Source organism: Canis lupus, chromosome 20 (genome assembly GCF_011100685.1).
Source record: "Canis lupus familiaris isolate Mischka breed German Shepherd chromosome 20, alternate assembly UU_Cfam_GSD_1.0, whole genome shotgun sequence".
Lineage (NCBI taxonomy): Eukaryota > Metazoa > Chordata > Mammalia > Carnivora > Canidae > Canis > Canis lupus.
In genome coordinates, this window is record NC_049241.1 from 56727439 (window position 1) to 56752230 (window position 24792).

At 41.3% G+C, this 24792-nt stretch overlaps 1 long non-coding RNA gene and 1 pseudogene across 1 annotated transcript; both read left to right on the forward strand.

Annotated features, from left to right (window-relative positions):
* The first annotated feature begins 1494 nt into the window (after positions 1 to 1494).
* On the forward strand, positions 1495 to 21425 carry LOC119864595. Its single transcript, XR_005375237.1, has 4 exons — positions 1495 to 1631; positions 2503 to 2707; positions 3348 to 3451; positions 20581 to 21425. It is a non-coding gene; the product is annotated as an uncharacterized LOC119864595 (long non-coding RNA).
* A 1121-nt stretch (positions 21426 to 22546) lies between these two features.
* LOC102154315 lies at positions 22547 to 23864 on the forward strand (annotated as a pseudogene).
* Positions 23865 to 24792: the final 928 nt, after the last annotated feature.

Below are 24792 nucleotides of genomic sequence, written 5' to 3' on the forward strand. Positions count from 1 at the left end.
TTCATTCCTCTGCTTCTTCCAGCCATCAAGTGTGTTTGTTTTGTTTACTGAGCCCTGTATCTCTGCTATGTTATTCCTTATCTCTGTATTAACAGCCTCACTGATGTCCTTAACAATTTTTTCAAGTCCAGTGAGTATCTCTAGGATGAGTATCTTTAAATTCTGTGTCAAACATGTTACTTTATATCTGTTTTGCCTAGATATCTGGCTATGGCCTTGTTCTGTTCTTTCATTTGGGACAGATCCCTGTGTCATCTCATTTTGTCTAAGTCTCTGTGCCTGTTTCTGTGTGTGAGGAATGTCAGCTACATCTCCTGTTCTTGATGGTAATGGCTTTATGAAGAGGAGATCCTGTAGTGCCCACCATGTAGTGTCCTGTTCCCCAGGGCCTGGCGCTTCTAGGAGTGTCTCTGATGTGTGCTGCTTGTGCTCTGCTGTTTTGTCCTGGCTGCTCTATCCTTCAGGCCAGTCGTCTGCAAGGCTCTTTGACTTGTGGGCAGTGTTTGGTATCTTGCCTGAATGTGGTGAGTTTTAACTAGGTGTGCTCTGCTTGTGAAATGAGCACCCATCACCACTGCTGTTGGAACCCAGGCTCCTCAAAACTCGTGAGTGGGGAGATGGGGTATGAGCAGGGGTTTGGGCCAGTCTTCCAGGTCAAGGGGCCCGCCTCACTGGAACTCAGGAAGTATTATTGTGAATGCTGGTTCCACCAGAGCACAGGGTGGGAGGCTTGGTGTAAGCACGTTAGGCGGCCACTGTCAGTGCTGTGCTGGTTCCCGCAGATGGCTCTATGCTTATGCTGAGGGGCAGGGAAGGAAATGGCATCGGCCAGTTCCTTTGTTCTTCGATGTGTTTCTCTGTGAACATGGCCTCTCTGGGACGTGCTCCAAGATGAGCACCTGACCTCCCCCTGTGTGTCCCCAGAGTTCTTCAGATCACTGTTTCCATGCTGTTTGTCTGCAGTCTGCCTGGCTTTTCTCCAAGAGCAGCACCCATGTCCTCTGAACTCTTGCCGAGCCAAGCATGCTGACCTTTAAAACCCAAGCTTTACGCCCCACTGGTTGCAAGAACTCATGAAATTTGGACCCACTTACTTTCCAAGCCAATTGCTATGGGGATTCTTCTTCCCTGTGCACTCTCCTGTGTACTGGTCTGTCTCTAGCTCTCCTCTGTGACAGCAACTCCCTCCCCCCTGTAGCGGCCACCATCTCTCCCAAACCACAGCTCCACACTTTCTGCCTCTTCCTATGTGGCCTCTTTTCTCCCTTTAGTTGTGGAGTTTTGCTAGTCTTCAGGTCAATTTCTGGGGTATTCAGGATGATTTGATAGTTATCTGGTTGTATTCCTGGTACAAGGTGAGCCTAGGGTCCTCCTACTCCACCACCATCTTCTAGTTTCTTTTTAAGTGCTGTTGCTTGCAATTTATTTATTTTTAAAAAGATTTTATTTATTTATGAGAGAGACAGAGAGAAAGAGAGAGGTGGAGACACAAGCAGAGGGAGAAGCAGGCTCCATGTAGGGAGCCCGATGCGGGACCCGATCCCAGGACCCCAAGATCACACCCCGAGCCGGAAGGCAGGCGCCCAACCGCTGAGCCACCCGGGCGTCCTTGTTGCTTGCAATTTAAATGGGTGAGATTTACTTTCATATTGTGCTTGCATTCTGGAAACTTAACAAAAATCTTACTCCCTGCTTATCTTCTAGTTCTTTATGGATCTTCCATAATACTTTTAGCTCTGAATAAAGGTAACTTTTTTCTTTATAATTCTGATTTTTTTTTTTTTCTGGTGACTCTGGATGGGATGTCACCTAGAAGTGAGGTAATGGGATTCCTTTTCACCAAGATTAATTGGGAAAAGGTTCCACTTTGTATTCTTTGTATATTCTTTAATGAACATTCCTTTCTGATGTTTTCCTCATCAGGCTCTGCAAGTTTCCACCTATCCTTAAATTGCTAAGATTTTCTGTTTGGATTCATGTTGAATAGGATACATCTATTCAGATATTTTGACATTTTTCCTTTAACATGGTATTGTGATAAGTTATAACTGACTTCATGGAATTTAATCGTAAAATACAGTGTTTGTATAAAATGCATAGGTGGTTGCACAACCATCTAAATATTCTAAAGGACACCCAGGCCAAGACCTGGAGGAAGCCTTCATACCAGACATCCCACTTTAAATGACTCCAAAGGCAGGCCTCCTCTGTCTGGGTGAGTAACACTGTATGCATCTCTAAGTCAGCTGATTTTATTTTTGCATATTTTCTTTTGAGGAAAGCAGAAAAATTCAGGATCCAGTCATTTGTTGCTTTCAAATAACAAAGACAATTACTCAGAACTAGAATCTAACATCCACAAAGATGTGTTGCTGACACATAGCTACAGCAAGACTAATTAGTAAACCAGTAAACTTAGCCTGATTATTTACAGAAATGTAGAGAGCATAGTGACTGACCATATAAGCTTCTTTAAATCTGCCTTGCTAATCTTTTCTTCAGGAGTCTCCGATTGAAAATTTTAAAAGTTTCTCAAGGCTAAGAAGCCACGTCAAGGACATGCCATCACGCTTTACCTGCAGTACACAAAAATTCAGGTGAATTCCTCTCTTTCTGAGGTCCTCAAAATATCTTGAGATTTCTGCTCCTGCCAGGAAGTGGCCAACCTTACTGACCTGGGAAGGAAGCTGAGAACCCTGTAAGCAAGGTATCATTTCCAAGTGACCTCATTGACTCCATAAAGCCAATCCTAGTTGACTGGTCTGGTCATATCTGAATATATGCATCTCTCAAATATCTCAATTATGACATTCCATTCCAGCCTTAATAGTATAATGAATGTTTCCAGTTGTGCCCTGTTATAAGGAGAACAGATTCTTACTGAATTTATGCAAATAACTATATTGTCATGAAAATACAAACACAGTTGACGCTTTGAAAAACACAAGTTAGAACTGCTTGGGTCCAATTATGTGTGGATATTTAAAAAAAACAGATACAGTGCTATAAATTTTCTCTCCTCATGATTTTATTAAAAACATTTTCTTTAGCATACTTGCTATAAGAATACAGTATATAATATACACAACACACAAAATATATGTTAATTATTTGTTATTGGTAAGGCTTTGGGCCAATAGTAGGCTGTTAGTAGTTAAGTTTTAGGGGAGTCAAAAGATATACTTGGGTTTTTAACTGTGCAGAGGGTCGGTGCCCCTAATCCCTGCATTGTTCAAGGTCAACTATACTCGTTAAGTTTCCAAGTTCTGGAGGATTAGGTAGAGAGAAAAAAAATTTTTCCCCATAATCCAATGAGACCAACGTGAATCTTTCCCTGGTCCCAGCAGAAACCAGAGAACCAGAGGGCACAGCCTCAGGAGGACAACAGTCCCATCTCGGTCACCAAATTTACAGCTGAACCTTGGTGACTCACACATAGAAACCACGCCAGGTGAGTTGCTGCACAAAGCAGACATTATTTGTAGCAAATAAGATCACAGGGAATACCTTCTGAATCTGTACCCCCCTAAGCAAGGGTCAATATTTGGATAGGGACACCCTGTCACTGTATGGAGAGGCAGGCATGAGGTCATGTGTTCGCACTAAGGCCACAGGCCTGTACCTACATTCTATGTTATATAAATGAGGCTCTGCTCCTTCTTGGGTGGAGATTTTAGTATTCTAATGAGGTAAAGGTAATTGTTGGTCATTCCAGAGGTCACTCCTTGGTTCAACTGTGCAGGGGGAGTCCGGGGTTCAGCTCAAACTGGTCTGAGCCCGCTGGAGGTCTTGTCAGGGCAGTCACTAGCACCTGAGGGGTGGTTCTGGGTTTCATTTGCTTGAGTGAAGAGCTAAGCCAGAAAGAAGAACTTAAGGAAGGAAGTGAATACAAGCAGGTGGACAGTAGAGGTGTCAGGTCTGGGGTGTAGCTGGGACAGTATTTGTTTGCAAAGGTCTATATTTTTATTTTTTCAAATTAAAAAATATTTATTTATTCATGAGAGACAGAGAGAGGCTGAGAGAGAGAGAGGCAGAGACATAGGCAGAGGGAAGAGAAGCAGGCTCCATGCAAGGAGCCCGATGTGGGACTCGATCCCAGGACTCTGGGATCATGCCCTGAGCCCAAGGCGGACGCTCAACCACTGAGCCACCCAGGTGTCCTGCAAAGGTATATTTTGGTTTAAGAGAAAGTTCCTTTCTATCTGGAAGAGCAACATTAAACAATAGTGTTTCAAACAAGAGTCATAAAACTATAATGATCCTTCTCTGTTCATTCAGTTATTCTTGTTCTGTTTGAATCTGGTTTTCCTGCTAGTTTCAGGAATGCTCACACAGTTCAGTTCCATGATCCTAAGGTTATCAGGAACCTGTTTTGTCAAAACTCCTTTTCACGAATCTTGAAAATGAAATACTTTTGCAAAAGCATCAGAGGAAAACAATAGCTGTAAATGACAAGAGACTCAAAAGTGGCCATGGTTAAAGATCTGACGAGAGTTCACTGTAATGTAGTGGACACAGAGATTTGGTTATTTCTGTGAAACTAAACACTTCAGTAACTAGAATTGCAAGTGATAACATACCAGGACATTTCTATTTCAGATTTCTAGGAGTTTCATATAATTTCTAGAACATTTATGTATCTACACAAATACAACCTAAAGAAAGCTTAGTATTCCTTCTTTCTTTTTAAAAGATTTTTTAAAAATTTATTTATTCATGAGAGAGAGAGAGAGGCAGAGAGAGAAGCAGGCTCTATGTCAGGAGCCCGACGCGGGACCCGATCCCGGGACTCCAGGATTGCGCCCTGGGCCAAAGGCAGGCGAAACCGCCGAGCCAGGGATCCCCTTAGTATTCCTTCTTGTTTGACAGAGTTTTCCGTGTAGTTTAACATATTTAGTAAGCCTAATTAGCTACATAACAAATCCTCTGGAATGTTCTAGGGATCCTTCTAGGAGAAATCCCAAATTCCTTTCCAGGTCAAGAAGACTTCATTTAGAATTTGATTTTGGGAAGTTTGTCAGAAAAATCAAAAGGAGTTTTAAAGCACTTGGTCAAATAGGACCATAGGTCACTGTGAAACAACACTTTGGTTATGAACCAAAGTGACAATAAGAGTTTTGAAAGGTAAATATAACAGGTTACATGGTTGTTGGCAAAACTTAACTTTTGATATTGAACAGATTCAGTTTTCATAAGTAATCAAAGGCCTGATAAACACAGGTAATTATGTTGGCAAAACAGAATCCTGTTTTTCTAGGCATAGACCATTAAAAGAGCATACCAACAGTTCAACTTTATCCTTTTAACAGATGAAAGAAAATTAAGTTCCATTTTTACCTAAGTACACTATTGATATTAAAACTTATTTTAAAATCCTTATAAGCTTATTTTTAAAAACACTTTAAGAAACACATTCTCGGGGATCCCTGGATGGCTCAGCGGTTTGGTGCCTGCCTTTGGTCCAGGGCGTGGTCCTGGGATCTGGGATCAAGTCCTGCGTCGGGCTCCCAGCATGGAGCCTGCTTCTCCCTCTGCCTGTGTCTCTGCCTCTCTCTCTCATGAATAAATTAAGAAAAAGAAATCCATTCCTTATCTCTTGATCACACATAAAATTCCTTTCCCAAGATTCCTTTTTCATAAACCTACAACTTTCTCTATTTTAGTTTGCCCCTTGTTCTCTTTCCCATTCAGAAATAATCAGCTTTACTTTGAAGTAAAATTACCTTGTTTTCTCTCAATAAAAATGGATCTCCATTCCTCATACTTTTTATCACCAAAATATCCTTTCCTTATATACGGAATTGATGCTGTTATTATTTGTAGAAGCTTTTTTTTTTAAAGATTTTATTTATTTATTCATGAGAGACATAGGCAGAGGGAGAAGCAGGCCTCCCTGCAGGGAGCCTGATGTGGGAGTCGATCCTGGGACTCGAGGATTATGCTCTGAGCCAACTCAACTGCTGAGCCATCCAGGCGTCCCATATATGTAGAAGCTCTAATTGTATATGCTAATTATAATTTTTAACTTTTAGATATTCCAGTTTCTAGTGAAAACTAAGTAGTCAGCACTTGTGAGCTGCTTATTACATTGTATTCTTTAAATTGACAAACTTATGAATACATTTCATAATTTCTAGAAGCATGGTCCTTCTTAACAGTATGGTCCTTCAGTGAAGCACAAGATGTGTTTACCAACAGACCTAAATTTATCTTTTTGTAATATGTCAAAAGTAGGTAAACTTGGATTTGTTTAGCAATTAAATGCTTCAGTATTTAGTTTATTTGCATTTATGTGTTATTCAGTGAACTCGTCATTTAACTTAACATAGCAAAATTATTAACTTCCTTAATTCATTTATTATTTATTTATTTAATATGGCTAAATTCTAAGAATAGGAGTTACCAAAGAAATTTGGGAAGCTATTTAAGTGGACATACTATAAAATTACTAAAAAGTTCACATAAAAACTGTTATTTACATCTATCTAGATAATTTGCTTCTGGCAATTATGTTTAGATATCTCAGGAATTCTTCACGAAACATTAGCAAGAATTAGCCATCATTCTAAGTTAGTTTTGCTGGCAAATTTTGCAACAGACTGAACATGAATTTATTTGATTATTAAACCTGGGTAGGATAAAAGCTTTATATTTATTTATTTTTTATTTATGATAGTCACACACACAGAGAGAGAGAGAGAGAGAGAGAGAGATTGGCAGAGACACAGGCAGAGGGAGAAGCAGGCTCCATGCACCGGGAGCCCGACGTGGGATTCGATCCCGGATCTCCAGGATCGCGCCCTGGGCCAAAGGCAGGCGCCAAACCGCTGCGCCACCCAGGGATCCCAAAAGCTTTATATTTAATACTGTCAGCTAAAGACATGCCTATTTCAATTAGCAAACTTCAACTAGCTTTTATGTATTAAAGGTTAAGTCTGTATCATATGAAGCTGAAAAGCATTTGGGTCAATTTTTATATTTCTGAAAGTTTTAGAACAGCCAGCCCTTACTAGTGCTTGCCTTCAAACCAGATAAACAGAGCTCTTCCACAAATTAATTTCAGCAATACCAGCCAGAGGTAGAAAAATACCATACAACACCTATATAGACATATATGAGGAGATGCAAACAGAGACTTTCTTTACAGTCACCAAGATTTGTGGAGATTTGTCCAATTTCCAATTACTTCCTCTCCTCTCCTTTTTTGTGATAAGAAACATCTCCCTAAAGTTTGTATTTCAAGGAATGGCTCTTATATCCTAGAGAAGATGTGGGTGGGAAGTCTACATTACAGAGGCACAGAGAAGGTATCCAAGTTTCTCCAAGGACTTGGGTTTCTCAGGACAATACTCTACAAGCCTTTTGAGATAGAGGGGGAGGTTTTGAGGTTTGTCAGAAGGACAAACTGAAAAACCCTGATTTGTTTCTGGATAATTCTGGGGCCATATTTCTAGTTTTGCAAAGATTTTTAAAGATAAAGATAGTTGCTCCCAATTCTTCAAAGCAATTCTTCAAAGAATTGACATCATAGGGTTATCTATTCAACCAACTGAATTATCCTCAATTTATTTCTTTCCCTTCGTGTACCTAGTTTTATTTTATTTTTAAATATTTTATTTATTAAAAAATAAATAAATAAATAAATATTTTATTTATTCATGAGACACACACACACACACATAGAGACAGAGAGAGAGAGAGGCAGAGACACAGGCAGAGAGAGAAGCAGGCTCCATGCAGGGAGCCTGATGTGGGACTCCATCCCAGGACTCCAGAATCATGCCCTGGGCCGAAGGCAGGTGCCAAACCACTGAGCCACCCAGGGATCCCCACTAGTTTTATTTTAGCGTAGGAGAGAAACCCCCTACATTCATTCCTATCAGGCTCAAAATATCAGCTTCTGATATGGCCAAACTTGACTACAGAGCTGCTTAAAAACAAAATTCTTTTGACTATTTTGTCAGTTTTCAGCCAAGAGAAACAGGTCAAACTGCTGGAAGTACTGAATAACCTACCCCCCTCCCAAGGAGGGGGCAAGGATACTACCTTCCCAAGATACAGAGTCACTCCCAAGGATAGCTTTGAGGAAGACCTGACAAGCTGCATGTCCCCGGCAGGCAGACAAGATGAGCCAAGCAAGAAAGCAACAGGGAGAGTAAAGATCAATAACTAGTGACTCTGGATTTGGAAAGGAGGGGGCGTCATGGAATTTCATTTTCCTCTTCTATCTGCCCCTGAACATCAGCCTTCAGCCAGGCATTTGTGGGACAGCCTAGGAGAAATTCTGGTTATCTGTTTCCTCTGTGATGCAGGGGAGGGGACTTGTGAATGGCCACTGATCTTTCTAATTCTTTAAATTTGGTATAATTTGCTGAAAAGATCTGCTGTCCATGGGACAAGAATTCTTTGGCTGGGGACCTAGGATAGATCTACAAAGAACATTACACAATGGGCACCTGGGTGGCTCACCTGAGTGTCTGCCTTTGGCTCAGGTCGTGATCCAGGGGTCCTGGGATCAAGTTCCGCATCAGGCTCCTGCAGGGAGCCCGCTTCTCCCTCTGCCCTATGTGCCTGCCTCTCTCTCTGTGTCTCTTGTGAAATAAGAGATAAATAAATAAAAATTAAAAAAAAGAACATTACACAGGAAGACCAGAAGCTGGCAAGCCCTGCCTGTCCCAGGTACTTCTGACTTCCTGCATTTACATGAGTAACCTGCAGACCCTAGGCCTAGAGAATGAAAGGAAGCTAGAACAGGCAGATGGGGCCAGATTTTGAGAAGGGAAATTTATACTGAATTGAAATTTTGTTCTAATCTCCCTTCTTTCATCTTATTAAAGGGAGTCCCTAAGGCTAATCATTACATTTCTTTTTTTTTATTTATTTATGATAGTCACACAGAGAGAAAGAGAGAGAGGCAGAGACACAGGCAGAGGGAGAAGCAGGCTCCATGCACCGGGAGCCCGACGTGGGATTCGATCCCGGGTCTCCAGGATCGCGCCCTGGGCCAAAGGCAGGTGCTAAACCTCTGTGCCACCCAGGGATCCCCTAATCATTACATTTCTTTGTACTAGGTGCCAAGAAATCAATTGTTTAGAATGACAACTCTCTAAACTTTTAAAAAAGATTTTATTTGAGAGAGAGAGTGGGGGAGGAGCAGAGGGAAAAGCAGGCTCTCCGATGAACAGGGAGCCTGACATGTGGCTTGATTGCAGGACTCCGGGATCGTGACCCAAGCCAAAGGCAGATGCTCCACCAACTGAGCCACCTAGGTGCCCCTAAATTTTTTTATTCTTTTCTCAAATATAGCCAATTCAGAGGATCCATCATCTGGCCAGAGAGTGGGGACCAGACAGAATGTTTTCACTGGTCACAAAGCCATGTTCTCAGGATATAGAACAAGACAAGAGTTTTTCTTATGTGCGCATGAACGGCTTTAGCTAAGCCTTGGGTCTCTCAGAGCCAAACAAATACCCCCTTGTACGCATCAATTTTGTGGCTTTGGCTTCCACCTGTCCCTTAGCCAGTAGCCTTTACCTCATGTGCATGTTAACCCAAAGCAAAATTTGTCTAAAAAAATACTGGTCTGCTGAGAGCTGTGAACTCACCAGTCTGTGAATCTGGCTTGAACGACAGGCGTATACGTGGTGTTCTGCACTATGGTTTCCGTTTTTATGACAACACAACACAACAAAGAAAAAGTATGGCCGTCTCTGAGAGAAAAAGGACCACTAGAGTTGCTAAACCCAGGGAACTAGTTCTACTAATATTTTCTCCTGCTAATCTAAATTTAGAGAAGGGATGCCTGGGTGGCTCAGCGGTTGAGCGTTTGCTCAGGGCGCGATCCTGGAGTCCCGGAATCGAGTCCCACGTTGGGTTCCCCGCATGGAGCCTGCTTCTCCCTCTGCCTGTGTCTCTGCCTCTCTCTCTTTGTGTCTCTCATGAATAAATCAATAAAATCTTTTTTAAAATAAAAAAATAAATTTAGAGTAGAGAAAAAAAGGGCAGGAGTACTCATCACTGCTTCCACTGGACTGTGCAGGTAGACATGCAAGGCTCTGATGTAGGAATTCTTACTTTTTGCCAGCTCTTGTTAAAAATCCCAGAATCTTTCCACTGCAACAGCTTTGGGGCAAGCAGTGCCCAACTAGTGAGGTCTCATTGCTGGCTTGCCAAAAGTCTCAGGGTGGAAAAATTTTCCTGTATCTTTCAAAGGTTCTTCTGGATGATCTAAAAATTACATTGACATAAGACCGATGAATAGGAAGAAATCAAATTTAATTGTGTTAACATAATAATGAAAGGGAAAAGAGGGAAGGGAGAAGAAACGGGTAGGAAATATCAGAAAGGGAGATAGAACATAAAGACTCCTAACTCTGGGAAACGAACTAGGGGTGGTGGAAGGGGAGGAGGGTGGGAGGAGAGGGTGAATGGGTGACGGGCACTGAGGGGGGCATTTGACCGGATGAGCACTGGGTGTTATTCTGTATGTTGGCAAATTGAACACCAATAAAAAATAAATTTATTATTAAAAAATAATAATAAAAAATTGTAACATATTGGAACCCAACATACAAGAGAAGTTCAAAGACCAGTAAAATGAGGCATTTATGCCATCTGGAGCATAGGAACGGGATAGGGACCTGGGGCTTCAAAGGAGAGGAGGGCAGTTCACAAGGCAATAAGAAGAGCAGATGTTTGGTAATCAGACGTTGGCCCTGCTATACACATGGGTCACTCAGATAAAATTTATCTCTGGTAGTAACTCTTATTCTGGGAAAGACCCCCAACTTGGATTTTCCTAGGTAGTTAAAGGAGGGACAAAAAGTTTCTCTTGAATCCACTCAGTCGCCTTCAGTTCAAAATAGTCCACATGCCAAAGTGGCATGTTTTGGGGTGGTTTGATCAGAACCCCTTCAGGAGTAAAACATGTTGGGTAAACCTAGGACAGCAAAATAGGGGCCCTGAACCTCTGAGATGCCATCTATCATCTCTGTCCCATTGGGAATAGGATAATTAATGGCAAGAACCCATGCATCTAAAATTCCATAGTTAATGTTGAGGTCTCCTCGTGGCCACCCAGTTTTAACCTGGCAGCTAGGCTATTACAGGGTGGGTGGTGGGCTAATGACCCCAGGATTAAGCATATTTCTAATGATGGGTGAAGGTCCTCTGTACCTTGCTCCCGCTGGCACCACACTGCACTTACTGTTTATACTAGCTGAGGCAGTTGTAAGGCCATTTGGCATCACCAATGGATGATTAGAAGTAGGACCCAATCCATCCTGTTCGTGGTGCCAACTGTGATACTGTTAAGTCAGCATTTGTAACGTAGAGCCTCAGGGTTTCTAACAAGGAGTCCTAGTTCTGCAAAAGTCCACAGGGGAACTGAAGTAGGATTTATCACTCACAGTTCTGGAAAAGGTGCATGGATGGCATGCCTGAGGGCCCGGTGGGAGGTCACTGCAGGTGCAAAGCAGAGTGTCTCCAGGAGAGAGAATTTAGTTAGGTCATGTTTCACGATACACTCTGACCACCTCTGCCGTTTGTTGGGTTGTGTGATCCGCTGACACTTAGTGTCATCATCATTCATTGTGGTTGTCCCGTGTCCCCATTCACTCTTGCTGTCTTCTGCCTTTGTTCCTCTACTACTTTGTTTTGCATTAATATTTCCCAGGAGAGCATTTTAATTGGTTTAATTACATTTTTTTTTCAGTTTTTAATTTTTAAAAAATTGGTTGCTTTAGGGTTACCATATACACCTAATCAGATCAGCTTCAGATTTATGATTGCTTAATTCCTGAGGTACAGAAATGTTGCTCCTAAGTAGTTCTGTTCCTCTGCATTATAAGGCATTATTTCTCTATATGTTGCGACTATTAATGTTACAAAGCCAACAGGGTGTGTTTTAATGAATGGTTTATCATCTCTAATCATTTCTGTCCCTTTTCCATTATAGTTTTGCTCCTGCCCACCTCCTCTGTGCTGTTATTGGGAATTAGATTACACATATTTTACATCATATGTATTGTATACTCAACAATACATTATAAACATTTTACACCCCGGGCTTTGAAGTCGGTATATACACACCCCATCTTCTTTGCCCATTCATCAGGTGATGGATATTTATGCCCTTTCCATAATTTGGATATTGTTGATAATGCTGCTATAAACATCAGGGTGCATGTATCCTTCAAATGAGTATTTTTGTATCCTTTGGGTAAATACCTAGTAGTGCAATTGTGAGGTTGTAGGGTACTTCTATTTTTAATTTTTTGAGGACCCTCCACACTGTGTTCCAGAGTGGCTGCACCAGTTTGCATTCCCACCAACAATGTAAGAGGGCTCTCCTTTCTCCACATCTTTGTCAACACCTGTTTCCTGTGTTAATTTTAGCCATTCTGACAGCGGTGAGGTGATACATCATTATAGTTTTGATTTGCACTTCCCTGATGATGAGGGATGTTGAGCATCTTCTCATGTCTCTGTTGGCCACCTGGACATCTTCTTTGGGAAAATGTCTATTCATGTCTTCTGCCCATCTTTTAAATTGCATTATTTATTTTCTGGGTGGTAAGCTTTATAAGTTCTTTATATACTTTGGATACCAGCCCCCCCTTTTTTTATCAGCTATATCATTTGCAAGTATCTTCTCCCATTCCAAAGGTTGCCTGTTAGTTTTGTTGACTGTTTCCTTTATTGTGCAGAAGCTTTTTATCTAAATGGATTTCCAATAGTTTATTTTTGTTTATGTTTCCCTGGCCTCAGCAGACATATCTAGTAAGAAGTTGCTGTGGCTGTGGTCAAAGAAGTTGCTGCCTGTGTTCTCTAGGATTTTGAATTTTTTTTTTAATTTTTTTTTTATTTATGATAGTCACAGAGAGAGAAGGAGGGAGAGGCAGAGACATAGGCAGAGGGAGAAGCAGGCTCCATGCACCGGGAGCCCGATGTGGGATTCGATCCCGGGTCTCCAGGATCGCGCCCTGGGCCAAAGGCAGGCGCCAAACCGCTGCGCCACCCAGGGATCCCATGTTCTCTAGGATTTTGATGGTTTCCCGTCTCACCTTTAGGTTTTTAATCCACTTTGAATGTATTTTTGTGTATAGTGTAAGAAAGTGGTCCATTTTAATTTTTTGGCATGTGGCTGTCCAATTTTCCCAACGCCACTTGTTGAAGAGACTTTTTTCCATTCGATATTTCTTTCCTGCTTTGTTGATTAGTTGACCAGATAGCTGTGGGTTTGTTTCTGGGTTTTCCATTCTGTTCATTGATCTATGTGTCTGTTTTTGTGCCAGTACCATACTGTTGTGATGACTATAGTTTTGCAATATAGCTTAAAGTCTGGAATTGTGATGCCTCCAGCTTTTCTTTTCTTTTTCAGGATTGTGTTGGCTATTTGGGATCTTTTGTGGTTCTGTAAAAATTTTAGCATTGTTTGGTTTAGCTCTGTGAAAAGTGCTGGTGGTTTTTTGATAGGGATTGAATTAAATGTGTAGATTGCTTTGGGTAGCATAGATATTTTAACATGTTTGTTCTTCCAATCCATGTTCCATTTCTTTTTTCTTAAAGATTTTATTTATTTATTTATGAGAGACACAGAGAGAGAGACAGAGACATAGAAGGAGAAGCAGGCTCCTTGCAGGGAGCCTGATGTGGGACTCGATCCCAGGACCCAGGATCTCGCCCTGGGCTGAAGGCAGACACCCAACTGCTGAGCCACCCAGGCGTCCCCCATGTTCCATTTCTTTGTACCATCTTCAATTTCTTTCATAACTTTTATAGTTTTCAGAATACAGATCTTTTACCTCTTTGGTTAGGTGTATTCCTTAGTATCTTATGGTTTTTTGGTGCAGTAGTAAATGGGATACATTCCTTGATTTCTCTTTCTGATGCTTCATTATTGATATATAGAAATGCAAAGGTTTCAGTATGTTGACTTTGTTTCCTGCGATTTTAATGAATTCATGTATCAGTTCTAGCAGGTTTTTTGGTGGGGTTTTTTTGGTTTTCTTTTTTTTAAGATTTTATTTATTTATTCATGAGAGACACAGAAGAGAGGTAGAGACACAGGCAGAGGGAGAAGCAGGCTCCAGGCAGGGAGCCCGACATGGGACTTGATCCCGGGTCTCCTGGATCACACCCCTGGGCCAAAGGCAGGCGCTAAACCACTGAGCCACCCAGGGATCCCCTTTTTGGGAGTGTCATGTCATCTGCAAATAGTGAAAATTTTAGTTCTTTCTTGCTAACTTGGATGCCTTTTATTTTTTAATTTTTTTTGATGTCTGACTGCTGAGGCTAGAACTTCCAACACTATGTTAAATAACAGTGGTAAGAGTAGACATCCCTGTCTTGTTCACAACTGTAGAGGAAAAGCTCTCCGACTTTTGAGGATGATATTGGCTGTGGGTTTTTCATATATGGCCTTTGTTAGTTACGGTATGTTCCCTCTAACCCTACTTTGTTGAAGGATTTTATCTTGGATGAATTATGTACTTTGTCAAATGCCTTTTCTGCATCTATTGAGAGGATCATATGGTTCTTCTTTCTTGAATTAATGTGGTGTATCACACTGATTGATGTGCGAATAGTGAACTACTCTTACAGCCAAGGGATGAATCTCAATTGCAGTGAATGATTCTTTTAGGGTACTGTTGGATTTGATTTGCTAAGTATTTTGTTAAGAATTTTTGCATCCTTGTTCATCAGGGATATTGGCCTGTAGTTTCCTTTCTAGCAGAATCTTTGGTTTTGGAATCAGGGTAACATTGGCCTTGTAGAATGAGTTAGGAAGTTTCCCTTCCATTTCTGTTTTTTGGAACAGTTGGGAAGAATAACTATTAACTCTTCTTTTTAAAAAGATTTTATTTATTTGAGAGAGAAAGTGCATGAGCAAAGGGCAGAGGCAGAAAGAGAGAGGGAGAAGCAGGCTCCCCTGCTGAACAGGAAGCCCAATGGGGCACCATCCCAGGACCCTGGGATCATGACCTGAGCCAAAGGCAGATGCTTAACCTACTGGGCCATCCAGGTGTCCTGGTATTAACTCTTCTTTAAATGTTTGGCAGAACTCAACTGAGAAGCCATCCGGCCCTGGACTTTTGTCTGTTATGAGATTTTTGATTAGTGATTCAATTTCTTTGCTGGTTATGGGTCTGTTCAAGTTTTCTGTTTTTTTTCCTGTTTCAGTTTTGGTAGTTTATATGTTTCTAGGAATTTACTCATTTCTTCCAGATTGCTCAATTTAGTGACATACACTTTGTCATAATATTCCTTATAATTGTTTGTACTTTTGTGGTGTTCTTTTGTCTCATTTGTGATTTTACTTTTTGAGTTCTTTCTCTTTCCTTTTTGATAAATCTGGCTAGGGGCTCTGTCAATTTTATTAAAATTTTTTCAGAGGTCCAGCTCCTGGTTTCATTGTTCTGTTCCACTATTTTTTTTTTTTAGTTTCTATATCATTTATTTCTGCTCTAAACTTTATTATTTCCCTTCTCTTGCTAGCTTTAGGTTTCATTTGTAGTTCTTTTTCTAGCTCCTTTAGGTGTAAGATTAGGTTGTTTTTCTCTGAGATTTTCCTTGATTCTTGAGGTAGGTCTGTATTGCTATATACTCTCCTCTTACCTCTTTTGCTGCATCCCAATGATTTTGGACTGTAGTATTTTCATTTTGTTTCCATGTATTTAAAAAATTTCTTCTTTAATTTCCTGGTTGGCTCATTCATTTTTTTTTTAAAGATTTTATTTATTTATTCATGATAGTCACACAGAGAGAGACAGAGAGGCAGAGACACAGGCAGAGGGAGAAGCAGGCTCCATGCAGGGAGCCTGACGTGGGATTCGATCCCGGGTCTCCAGGATCACGCCCCGGGCCAAAGGCAGGCGCCAAACCGCTGCGCCACCCAGGGATCCCTAGCTCATTCATTTTTGACTCATTCATTCTGAACATCCTAGTAGGATGTTCTTTAACCTCTATGTATTTGTGGTCTTTCCAATTTTTTTCTTGTGATTGACTTCAAGTTTCATACATAGTGTTGTGTTTGGAAAATATGCATGGTATGATCTCAATCTTTTTTACTTCTCAAGGCCTGGTTTGTGACCCAGTATGTGATCTACTCTGGAGAATGTTCCATGTACACTGAAAAGAATGTGCTACTTTGGGATGAAATGTTCTGAATATACCCATTAAATCCATCTGATCCAGTGTGTCATTCAAAGCCCTTGTTTCCTTGTTGATTTTCTGTTTAGATAACCTATCTGTCCACTTCTATAAGTGGGGTGTTAAAGTCCCCTACTATCAATATATTATTATTGATGAGTTTCTTTATGTCTGTTATTGTTTTATATATTTGAATGCTCCCAAGTTGCAGTCATAAATATTTATAATTATTATAGATCTTCTTGTTGGACGTTACCCTTTATTATGACATAGTTCCCTTCTTTATCTCTTGTTACAGTCTTTGGTTTAAATCCTAGTTTGTCAGGGTACCTGGTTGAGCATCTGCCTTTGGCTCAGGGCATGATCCTGGGGTCCTAGAATTGAGTCCCACATCAGCCTCACTGCAGGGAGTCTGCTTCTCCCTCTGCCTGTGTCTCTGCCTCTCTGTGTGTATCTCTCATGAATAAATAAAATATTAAAAACAAAACCTAGTTTGTCTGGTATAGGTATATTGCTGCTCTGGTTTTATTTTGATGTTGTTAGCATGATAAATGTTTCTCCCTCCCCTCACTTTCAATCTGCAGGTCTCTTTAGGTCTAAAATTAGTCTCTCGTAGGGAGGATGTATATATAAATGGGTCTTTTTATTTATTTTTAAATTTTTATTTATTTATTTTTGAAATATTTTATTTATTTATTCATGAGAGACACACAGAGACATGCAGAGAGATTGGCAGAGGGAGAAGCAGGCTCCATGCCTGAAGCCCGATGTGGGACTCGATCCCAGGACTCCGGGATCATGCCCTGAGTCAAAGGCAGATGCTCAACCACTGAGCCACCCAGGCGTCCCTAAATGGGTCTTTTAAAAAAATCTTCTGAATCCTATGTCTTTTTTTTTTCTATGTCTTTTGATTGCAGCATTTAGTCCACTTACATTCAGGATTATTACTGATAGATATGTACTTAATGTCATTTTTTTTTTAAATATGGATTTTTTTTTAAATTTTTATTTACTTATGATAGTCACACAGAGAGAGAGAGGCAGAGACACAGGCAGAAAGAGAAACAGGCTCCATGCACCGGGAGCCCGACGTGGGATTCGATCCCAGGTCTCCAGGATCGCGCCCTGGGCCAAAGGCAGGCGCCAAACCGCTGCGCCACCCAGGGATCCCCTTAATGTCATTTTATTACTAGTTTTATCATTGTTTCTGAAGATTTTTCTCTGTTCCTTTCTAGTCTTTGTCACTTTGGGCCTTTTTATCCCCACTCAGAAAGTCCCCTTTAATATTTCTTGCAAGGCTAGTTTAGTGGTCATAAACTCCTGTTGTTTTTGTTTGTCTGAAAAACTCTTTATCTCTCCTATTCTGAATTATAGTGTTGCTGGATAGAATATTCTGGGCTGCAGATTTTTCCCATTCACCACATTGAATACATCATGCCGCTTTCTTCTGGCTTGTCAAGTTTCTGTGGGGGGATCTGCTGCTAACCTTATTTGTCTTCCCTTGTAAGTTAGAGGCCTCCTTTGTCTTGCTGCTTTTAGGATTTTTTCTTTATCAATGTATTTTTTTTTTTGCAAACTTAAATACAGTATGTCTTGATATTGGCCTGTTTTTGTTGATTTTGATGGGAGTTCCTGGATTTGGATGTCTGTTTCCTTCCCCAGCTAAGGAAGTTTTCAGCTATTATTTCTTCACATAAATTCTCTGCCCCCTTTTCTGTCTCTTCTTCCAGGACTCCTATGATATGAATGTTATTATGTTTGATGGAGTCACTGAGTTACCTAAGTCTACTTTAATTATCCATCATTCATTCTCTATTTTGTACAACTTCATTATTTTCCATAAATTTATCTTCTAGGTCAATTAGTCATTCCTCTGCTTCTTCCATATTTGTGGTCATTACATCCAGTTGGTTTCAGGCTGAAACCAACTTTTATATCTGTGGTAAGTGTCTCCCTGATGTCTTCATGCTTTTCTCAAGCCCAGCTAGTATCCTTAGGATTGTTGCTTTAAGTTCAGCATCAGGCATATTACTTGTATCTTTTTCAATTAGATCCCTGGCCCATGACCTTTTCTTGTTCTTTCTTTCAGGATGGATTCCTCTGTATTGACATTTTGTCTAGGTGTCTGTCTTCTTCTGTGTATTAGGAAAGCCTGTTATGTTTCCTCTCCTGAGAGTAATGGTTTTATAAAGAAGAGGTCATATAATGTTTAGGGCCTGATGCTTTAGGAATTACCTCTGGTATGTGCTGCATGCACTTGCTGTTGTGTTTTGGCAGCTCCCTCCCTCAGTTCAGTCATCTACAGAGGTTATCCTTGCTGCAACGGGGCAGTTTGGACCTTTGCCAGAGTTGGGTGAGATTTAACTAGGTGTGCTCTTGTCTGCTTGTTAAATGAGACCTGATGCTATTTTTCAAAATAACTGAGGCTTTGCAGAAACTATTGTCAGTAGACACAGTGTGTGTGGAGTTTTGTGCTGGTCTTCTGGGGAAGGGGCCCACTGTGCTGGTCCTTAGGCACACCTGCCTGAGAAAAGCAGTACTGCAGAGTGCAGGGAAGTTGGGCTTGATGTAAGCAGGTTAGGCAGTCAGTGTTGGTGCTGTGCCATTTACTGAAGTTGGTTTATGCTGAGAGGTGGGGTAGGGAAATGGCACCAGCCAGCTCCTCTGTCCCCTGAGAGGGGAGTCCATGCTTGCTGCTCTCAGGGAAGCCCTCCCAGAAAAGCAAACAGTTTCCCCTCTTGTATCCTAGGTGTTTTCATTTTTTTCTAGGTGTTTTCAGATTGCTATTCTCACACTTGTGTCTGTTTTGACTGCCTGGAGTAGTGCAATACACTTTGGGCTCTACCCCAGCCAAGCTGTCTGACTTTCAAAACTCCAAACCTCAGGGACCTGGTGTTGCAGGGACTTGTGCTGGTCCTCTGGGAAAGGATCTCACCATGTTGAGATTGATGCAGGTTTGATTCAGAAGGGCAGTCACACCAGATCACAGGGGTGCAGGATTTTGAGCTAGCAGGCTAACGAGCCAGCGTCTGACTTAAGCTGCCCTCAGCAGGTGTCTCTGCACCTGTGCTAAGAAGCCAAGGAGGGAAATGGCACTTGCAGACTCTTCTGTCTCCTGAGAGGCGACTCTGTGAATGTCACCTCTCACAGATGTGTTCCAAGAAGAGCAAATGGTCTCTCACTGTGCCCCTTAGATGATCTTCCGATCATGCTGTCTGCCCTGGGATTGTCTGCATGCCTTCAGTCCAGTACACGAAATGGTACCATGCATATCTTCTATCTTCATTTTATTCTCACGGTTCTTAGAATTGCATAACCAGTCTGTCTTTGTGTTCACTAATTCTTTTTTTTTAATTTTTATTTATTTATGATAGTCACAGAGAGAGAGAGAGAGGCAGAGACACAGGCAGAGAGAGAAGCAGGCTCCATGCACCGGGAGCCTGACGTGGGACTCGATCCCGGGTCTCCAGGATCACGCCCTGGGCCAAAGGCAGGCGCCAAACCACTGCGCCACCTAGGGATCCCCTGTGTTCACTAATTCTTTATCTTGGCAATTTCAATCTACTGCTAGGCCCTGTACTGAATTACTTTATAACCCAGGGAGTTGATAGTTCTCTGTGTCAGTGGTCTCCAAGACCAACTTAGGTGTGAGGACTTGCTACAAGGGCTCACAGAAATATTTATTACACAGAAGGGCTTATTTCAGAAAAGCTGTTACAGTGTTTGGGTTTATTCAAAAAGGTCTGTATTAAAATTAGTAAATGGAAAAGGAACATGAGACAGAATCCGGGAGGAGCCAGGATCAAGCTCCAAGTCATCAGCTCTCAATGCAGTTGAACAGATCTTAATGTGTGACAACATTTATGAAATATTTCCAGCCAGGAGAGCTCACTCAGGTCTTGGACTGTGGGGTTTTTATTGAGAGTTAGTCATGGGCACATCCATGTGACTCGTCTTAGCTTTTCAGCATCCAGCTACACTAGAAATCTGATACAGTGTGTCCCAAGGCCCCAGATGGACAAAAGCAGGCATGTATCAGAAGTCACACTGTTGGCAAGAGCTTTGCCATGGCCCAAGGCCCCATTTACATATACAGATACTCTTATCATTCCATGTATTCTGAAGGCTTGCAGATTTCCTCCCAGGAGCTCATCAAAGGCTAGTCCTAAAGAATATTTTGGGTTTGGACTGTTGAGATCTGCTACCCTTTTACTGCATAATTTGCAACAGAAGCATTTATTTCGTGTGCACAGCATATCTCTCTGGGTCCTGGTGATAGAAAAATGTAGTGTTAAGGTTGACTCTTTAGTGGTGCAGGAGCACATACTGTGAGACCAGAGGATCTGTTCTGAACTTCCTATGAATTAAGTTCAGTTCCCCAGGGCTTTCAGATTCACCCTTCCTCTTGCATATATTCGTATGTTTCAGGACTCAGTGATCTTTGAGGATGTGGGGGTGGACTTCACCCTGGAGGAGTGGACTTTGCTGCATTCTAGGCAGAAGAATCTCTACAGAGATGTGATGCTGGAAACTTTCCAGAACCTGGTCTCAGTGGGTAAGGATGGATTCAGGCCTTCACTTGGATCTCTTGTCAGTGCTCTTCCATGATTTAAAGTGTGGAAGGACACTTCAAAGGAAGACAGACATGGTTACAGCCATCATGGACTTAGAATCTGATAATGTCTCATGACAGTGAAAATGAGTGCATTAAACTGAAGTTTTATTTTTGTTTTGGTTCAGAAGACTTGAAGCTCCTTAAAGTTCAGTAGTGGGAGACTGGCTTCATAAGTTGTTTTGGTTCACAGTTTTCTTGGAAAACTTGTTATAGTCATTAGTAAATTGCCTACCATTTTGACCTCTCCTGCCTGCCATTGATGAAGTCCTGAAAACCCTAAAGCCCTCAGTCTTTCTTTGCTCACAAGTTACTTCTTCAAGATGTTCATTCACATTTTTATTTGTTTAAGATTATGAAACACTGTTTAAACCCAGTGAGTTGGTTTCTAAACACGATATGCATGAGGAAAAAAATCTAATGAAGAGAAAATGGCAAAGTGCACAAGAAATCATTCTTGTGCCTACATATTAGAAAAAAATTGGGAAGACCATAGCATTGAAGATCAGCATGGAAACCATGCAATACATCTGAGGTGAGTTGTGCTGACAACATAAAGCAGTAGTAATCCCAGGACAGAGTTTCAGCATATCATGAAATTTTAAAAACAAAAAACCCAGCTCCAAATCAGAGAGAGCGTGAGAGCAAGCAAGCACACAAGTTGGGGAGGGTACAGGGTGGGACAGAGGGAGAGGGAGAAGCGGACTCCCTGCTGAGTGATGTGGGGCTTGATCTCAGGGCCCGGAGATCATGACCTGAGCTAAAGGCAGATGCTTAACCAACTGAGCCACCCACATGCCCCCAAATATATTTAGAATTTTAAGAAAGTTTTCAAAAACTTGACTGAGACATTGAGTGAAGCATCATTCACTTTTCTTTTTTTTTTTTTTTGCATCATTCACTTTTCTAGGAAGATCCTGTACATTATAAACAGTATGAACAGTGAATATGATAGAGGTCACTTCAAGGGCATTTAGTTAACTCTAAGACCATCCACAAAGAGTAGAAAAACTTCCTGCATACTAAAATGCAGTTAGTCATCTGGTTCCAATAGCTATTACTTGCTAATAACAAACCATTAATAAACATAACATTGATGAAAATGTTTCTGACTTTTAACAGCAATCCTATGACAGATCCTATGAAAGTAATAAAGGAAATCAACATAGAGAAATGTGCAGCCAGTTTCCCCATTTTAATTTCTGCAAGAATATTTCTACCAGAGTAAAACTCTATGAATACACCAAGTGTGGGAAAGGCTTCATGCATCTTTCTTCCCTTAAGAGGCATGTGAGATCTCACTGTGGACAGAGACTACATCCGTGTCAGGAATGCAAGCAGGCCTGCATTTGTCACACACACCTAAGAACTCACACTGGAGAGAAACCTTATGGATGTAAATTATGTGGGAAAACCTTTCCTTATTTCTATTCCCTCACTCAATATATCAGGATTCACACTACAGAGAAAAACTGAATGCACACAGTGTGGGAAAACCTTCAATGAGTTCTCCAGTCTTACTAGAAACATGAGAACTCACACTGGGGAGAAGCCATATAAGTGTAAGAAATATGGGAAAGCTTTCATTTATCCCTCAATCTTTCAAAGACACACAATAACACACACTGAGGAGAAGCCCTATGAATATAAATTATGTGGGAAAGCCTTCCACCATTCTTCCTCACTCAACATATGAAGATTCATACTTCAGAGAAAACCTATGAATGCAAGCAGTACAGGCAAGCCTTCTGTGAGTTCCCAAGCTTTACTGAGCATGTGTGAACTCACACTGGGGAAAAGCCATATAAGTGTAAGGAATGTGGGAAAGTCTTGACTTATCCCTCAGTCTTTCAAAGGCACACGGTAACACACACTGGGGAGAAGCCCTATGAATGTGAGTTATGTGGGAAAACTTTTCGACATCTCTACTCCCTTGCTAAACATAGAAAGAGTCACACAGCAAAGAAAACCTGTGAATGCAAGCAGTGCAGTACAGCCTTCTGCGAGCTTCCCAGTCTTAATAGACATGTGAGAACACACATGGGGGAGAAGCCTTTTAAGTGTAAGGAATGTGGGAAAGCCTTCATTTATTCCTCCACTTTTTGAAGACACATGATAACACACCCTGGAGAGAAGCCCTATAGGTGTAAACAGTGTGGGAAGACCTTCAGTTACCAAAGACATGAAAAGACTCCAACTGGAAAGAAGCCCTATGAATGTAAGGAATGTGGGAAAGCCTTCAGCTGGCCTGAGACCTTCCAAGTCCATGTGAGGCTGTGCACAGGGGAGCAGCTGTCTATCTGTGAGCACTGTGGGAAAGCCTTCAGTTCTGCCAAGTCCCCCCAGGGCCACCTGAGAACCGATACTGGAGAGAAACCTTACGAATGTAAACAATGTGAAAAGCCTTCAGTTGGTGCTCAACCTTTCAAGAGAACATGTGAGAATTCACGCTGAAGAGAAACTGTACAAATGTGAGGACTGTAGGAGAGCCTTCGCTTCTTCCAGATCCTTCCAGGGCCAGGTGCGGACCCACACCGGAGAGAAGCCTTATGAATGTGTACAATGTGGGAAAGCCTTTAGCTGATCCTCATCCTTACAAAAGCACGTGAGGATGCACACTGGAGAGAAACCCCATACATGCAAACAATGATCCTTTTGAAACCACGTGAGGATGCACACTGGGTAGCAGAGCCAGAATTGCATATCATATTTGATAAATTTTAGTTAGGCCCTGCCTTCTAGAGAGAAATTCCATAATTGTAAGTAATGTTGGAAAATCTTGCACTAATTCATGTATAATGCTCCAGGAAGGAAATGTTGGAGGTAATAAATATGGTATTGTGTTTGTCATTACCTCATTTAAAAATGGACCCCTAAACAGTGAATTTCCAGTTCTTTCACGAATATGTGTTCATGTGAGAAATAATTTTTTTAAGTCCTCAAGTTTGAAAGGTTTTTTTTCCCTGATTTTTCACTGAATACAGTTTTCTTTCTTGGTAGTTTATTTGAGCCACAGTGATTTGAAGTGTGCTTTTAAAGTGACAGAAAGTTTAACTGGTATGAAGTGTATTGTAGTGTAATTGCCTTAAAGGGAGCTTCTGATTATAACGTAGGGGCCTGACAACATTTGACTGCTGACTATAGAATACAGCTGCCAGTAGAACTAGATTCAGAACCAGGCCACTCTCCACCAATGAAGTTCCTAATAAAGAATCAACCTACAAAACCCCAGGCACCCACCCTTGACCCCAACACATGCCGAACACCAGGTCTGCATTCTCTCTCTACTTACAAACTTGCTGTGTGGCCCTGCTAGTGTACCGTGTCCTTTCAGATTCCATTATGGGTGTTGCTAATGTGTGTCTTACAATATATAATAAGAACCACAGGGACTGGTCCAGTCACATCACTGGGTCTGGATGGTGCATGTCTGTGGGGCTCACTACAAGCAATATGGCCTAGGTGAGCACCCCTAGGCTTTCCTGCTGACAGCATCACTACTGACAGGGTGAGATGAACAGAAGAGCAGGTTTTCATATCATTAGAATAACAAAACTTTGGTAATTTAGCAATTTCCTTACTGTCCTAGTATGGCACATAGTGGATATCACTTACTTATGGATTTCTTTTTTCTTACTGAAATACTCGTTTAATGCCAAAAATTCTAAGTATGCAAAACTCTACAAAGAGCGATCTTTATCGCCTGCAATTTGTGCTTTTCCTTCTGCATGTGAACTGGACAGCAAGCTTTGAATTAAGAATAGAAATCAGTGATATAATGAAATGTATAGATAGAGATGGTTATGCTGGATTCCATTAGGGAAATGTGGGTAGAGCTGGGAATTGTATTTCCTTAAATATCTTCTAGGTTAACCATCATTAATTGCCAAATTTACATGACATAGAAAGCAGAATGGATGTTAACTTCCAGATCGTTATACTGATTCCTGCCCCCTTTAATCAAGAGTCCTCTCACGGCAGACAGCAAGCACTTGACTTTCATTCTCTCCAACCTAACCTGTCATTAT